Below are 5,216 nucleotides of genomic sequence, written 5' to 3'. Positions count from 1 at the left end.
GATTGCTTTTTCTTTCTTTTTGTTTTTGAGAAGTGACATCTCAGGGCTTGGGAAATTTTATTCATATTGTTACATATTTCTGATTCCCAAACACTACCCTCTGCTTTGTGCTGAACTATAGGTTTCTTGTTTTTGTGGTTCTCTAAAGGTATTTTAGCTGTGTGGGACTTTTAGCCAAAACCAAACACTGCCTTATTCATCACAAAAGTGGATGGTGGTGAGAGATGGTCCTTTTGCCCCTATATTTTTATCATTCTATAGCTAGGTTACTGTTTCTAGGAGACCTGGGTCAACACATTTTCACAGAATAAAAACATTTCAACTACCAGGAATGCCGAGACTTGAGATTTGCTCCCAGTAATAACAATCACAGTGTTTCTTCATTTTACATGGATTAAGCTTTTATGTTTCTTGTGAGAGAGAGAGAAAAACCTATTTTTATGTCCTTGAGCACAAGATTTTCGTCCTGTGCATTTGCTTCTTTTAAGTGAATCAATCAGACACAGTAAGTATAAGGCTTATTTGGTCATGCATATGTACTAAAGAAAATAATTGTATCAAACTTTGAGTTTCTCTCTTTTTTTTAAAGATTTATTCATTTTATTACAGCCAGATATACAGAGGGGAGGAGAGACAGAGAGGAAGATCTTCCGTCCGATGATTCACTCCCCAAGTGAGCCACAACGGACCGATGCTGCGCCTATCCAAAGCCAGGAACCTGGAACCTCTTCCGGGTCTCCCACACGGGTGCGGGGTCCCAATGCATTGGGCCGTCCTCTACTGCTTTCCCAGGCCACAAGCAGGGAGCTGGATAGGAAGTGGAGCTGCCGGGATTAGAACCAGCACCCATATGGGATCCCGGGGCTTTCAAAGCGAGGACTTAAGCCGCTAGGCCATGCCGCCGGGCCCCAACTTTGAGTTTCTTAAGTATATCCATGGAAAATTGTTGTTACTGCTTTTGCAAATGAATCTTTATATACTTTATGACTCTGCAGAGGATTTTATGCAAAAATGTTGTGTTTAATAACTACAAGAGCATTCCATTCCTATTACCTTACTTTGAAAACTTCTTGAGTTGCTACTTTGTCAAATGCATTCCACATTATTCGGATCAATTTTCTATGGTCACATGGTTGGGACCTGGAGAAGTCAGAACTAGATTGCACAAACTCAGTGGGTAGAGGCTTTCCTAGAACTCATGTCAAATAATACATTCTCTTCCCATCAGAGTTTACAAAATCATTCCTGGTCTGTTGCTCTTCTCTTGCCTTTTCCTTCCTTTTCCATCAGAAGACCATGTCATCACTGTTATGAAAAATATTGCCAAAAGGCCAGTGCGGAATGCTAATCCTCTACCTGTGATGCCAGCATCCCAAATGGACACCATTTCATGTTTCAGCCTCTCTACTTCTGGTCCAGCTCCCAGCTGATGGCTTGGGAAAGTAGCAGAGGGATAGCCCAAAATCTTGGGTCCCTGCACCCAAGCAAGAGATCTGGAGGAAACTTTTGGCTCCCAGCTTGGGATTGGTCCAACTCTGGTCTTTGAGGATAATTGGGGAGTGAACCAGCAGAGATGATATTGAAGTCCCAGACTAGGAGACATAACAATCAGAAGCAACCTGTAACTGTTTGGGACCATACTGTTTTATTGTTGTTTGTTTGCTTGTTTGTTTTTGCTACAGATCACATTAGTAAAGTGTTTTCAGGGCTTGAGGGTGTACAGTGTGATGAGGTTGTTATGGATACCCCACAGGCATGCAGGTCTATTCATATCTTGTTAATACATCCTCAGGTGTCTATGTCATAGGTCAATAGTGAGGCTTGGAATTTGGTCCAGCATTGCTAATCTCTGAATTCACTGTGTGAATGGTTGTCTATATAGATTCATTGGAAGGTAGTATCTATTCAGGGTAAAGGGCAGGCACACTGTCTTCTCCCCATAACAGGTTACACTTCACTGAGTTCAAGGTTGCTTTCTTATAGCCTGACTCCCTGCCAGCACTGCTGTCCTCTGGCCCTCCGAGTTTCTCTGTGTAAATTGAATCTCAGGAAACTGACACAGAACTGCTAAAGCCTTTGGCTACTGCTCCCTGTGTGAGTAGTGAACTTTTTCCTCTCTGATCATAGAGTCTGTTTCTTTTCTATTGGACCTCCTTACTTTTTATTTTTAAATATTTTAAATATTCCAGAATAATACAAAAATTCTTGGTGAACACCCATAGAGTTAATATTTTTAAACAATTTTAAAACATTTGAACATTTATGTATTCATTCATACATAAATATATATGCATAAGAATACACGTATAGGGCCTGGTGCAGTGGCCTAGAGGCTAAAGTCCTCACCTTGAAAGCCCCTGGATCCCATATGGGCGCCGGTTCTAATCCCGGCTGCTCCACTTCCCATCCAGCTCCCTGCTTGTGACCTGGAAAAGCAGTCGAGGACGGCCCAATGCATTGGGACCCTGCACCCGTGTGGGAGACCCGGAAGAGGTTCCAGGTTCCCGGCTTTGGATCGGCGCAGCACCGGCTGTTGCAGCTCACTTGGGGAGTGAATCATCGGATGGAAGATCTTCCTCTCTGTCTCTCCTCCTCTCTGTATATCTGACTTTGTAATAGAATAAATAAATCTTTAAAAAAAAAAAAGAATACACATGTAACATTTCTTGAAATCACAGATGGGCTTATGATTATAATATGACATAGGATTCATGACAAAGATTATAAAGTGAGCAAAGCAGGGTGTGTTATTTTGTAAAGAATATAATATAGCAAGACAACATCAATGAATATCTGCATGCTGAAGAACATGATATCTATACATTTTTAATACTGAATCTGTATTAACTTATGCATATGGGAAAAAGGATATAGAATTTGTTTTTCTTGTGTCTGACTTATCTTTTACTTAGAAAAATGATCTCCAGCCACATCCATTATGTGACATTAGCTAAGAAATCATTGTTTGTCTCTGAGTAATATTCTATTTTGTTATTTATAACACATTTCTTTATCCAGTTGCCTGTTTATGGACATCTAAGTTGATAACATATCTTTGCTGTAGTGAATTGGGCTGCACTAGCCATGGGAGTGTGTTACACCTCTTTCGTATGCTGACTCCCTTCCTTTTTGTGATCCAGAATCTCCCACCAGCATCCATAAAACTACGGTAGGTTAACATGCTTACTGGAAAGTAAGATAAATCTTATATCCATTGCAGGTTTTTTTTTTTGAAAGGCAGATTTACAGAGAAAAGAGAAAGAAAGAAAGATCTTCCATCTGCTGGTTCACTCCCCAAGTGGCCACAACAGCCAAAGCCAAGCTGATCCAAAGCCAGGAGCCAGTAGCTTCTTCTGGGTCTCCCACACAGGTGCAGGATCCCAAGGCTTTGGACCATCCTTGATTGCTTTCCCAGGACACAGGTAGGGAGTTGGTTGGAAAGTGGAGCAGCTGGGACATGAACCAGTGTCCATATGGGATCCCAATGGAAGCAAAGTGAGCATTTAGCTACTAGGTTATCACACCAGGCCCACCTTGCAGTTTCTAACAGTTCATTCCCATAGAAGTTTCAAACCCAGTTGCATACTGATCCTCTTGTACCATTTATAAGGATATTTAATGTGTAAAGTGAACCACTTGCCCTTGATTATACTTCTGTTGGTCTGCACACTTTATTTACACAATGTGATAAACAATCATACACGTTGGTAAGTTTATACAATGAAATACATCTCTCAAAATGGATGAAACTCACAAATATAAATGTTGTGATAAAGTAAAGTATGGAGTTGGGGATGACACAATGGCTTAAATAGTTACTCCTCCACCTAAAAGTACCAGAATCCCATATTGGAGCCAGTTCATGTTCCGACCACTCCACTTTCCATCCATCTCTTTGCTATGGCTTGGGAAAGCAGTAGAGGATGGCCCAAAGCCTTGGGATCCTGTGCCTGCATGGGAGATCTTGAAGAACCTCCTGTCTCCTGGCTTTAGATCAGCTCAGCTCCTGCTATTGCAGTCGTTTTGGGCAGGTACCAGCTGATGGAAGATCTTTCTCTCTGTCTTTCCCTGAGGCAAATACTAAAGTACAAGCAGAATAAATAGCAGTGACCAGGACCTGGTTAAAATCTCTAATTGTATGGTCAAAATGTGTAACTTTGTTTCCCATCTTCCCTTTTTGACAGAGAGCCACCTACTGGAAGGAACATTTAATTAACTATGAAAACAGAATGCAGTCAAGTTCAAGTGTACAGGAAAAGTAACAAATGATTGGCAGATTTTACTCATATTAACACTATTAATGATAGTGAAAATATTAATGTTAAAATGTGCCATGTCATTGAGTGAAAAATCTATTTTAATTTGTGCTTTCTTAAGTATCAAATTGAAATATGGATGATAAACACTCATTAGGGGCAAAGAAATTAAAAGAGATGGTGGGGAGCCAGGAGAACCCATTCTGCATGGATTTTCAAATGCCACCATGGAAGTATTCTTGGCATAGATGCAAAACTAATTGCCTTACTAGTTGAGAATGATGGGAGACAAGTGGGAAACAAGGATCTAGTGGGCAGTTGGTTGCTTTGATTTCACATGAAATGTGAAAATGAAAACAAATGAACAGGAGTCTAAGACCTGAAGAAAACCAGTTAAAAGGGCCTGGAGCCATGGCTCAGTGGCTAAATCCTTGCCTTGCATTAAGCAGGATCCCACATTGGTGCCAGTTCATGTCCCAACTGAACCACTTTCCACCCAGCTCCCTGCTTGTGGCCTGGGAAAGCAGTCGAGGATGGCCCAAAGCCTTGGGCCCCTGCACTAGTGTGAGAGGCCCAGAAGAAGCTACTGGCTCCTGACTTCAGACTGGCTCAACTCTGGCCATTGTGATCACTTGGGGAGTCAACCAGCAGATAAAAGATCTTTCTGTCTCCTCTCTCTAAATCTGCCCTTCCAAAAAAAATTTTTTAAAAAAGAAAAAATAGATAAAAGAGAAATAGTCATGCATATAAAAAAGCAAGTTGTCTACAGACGCACATTAGGATATAAGAGCTATCCTGAGGGCTCTGTTGAAGTTGAGGACCGCATTCTTCTGTTGGAAATGAGATACCCTTCTTTTTTTTTTTTTTCTCTAAAATTGTCCTATTGTCCAGATGAAGATACAGAAAACCTAAAAATGTATGTTCATACTGGATTAGTTCTTATCATATAGAGATGATTAA

Source organism: Ochotona princeps, chromosome 7 (assembly GCF_030435755.1).
Source record: "Ochotona princeps isolate mOchPri1 chromosome 7, mOchPri1.hap1, whole genome shotgun sequence".
Taxonomy (NCBI): Eukaryota; Metazoa; Chordata; class Mammalia; order Lagomorpha; family Ochotonidae; genus Ochotona; species Ochotona princeps.
The sequence above is the reverse complement of the archived record's forward strand: the minus strand, read 5'-3'. Positions refer to the sequence as shown.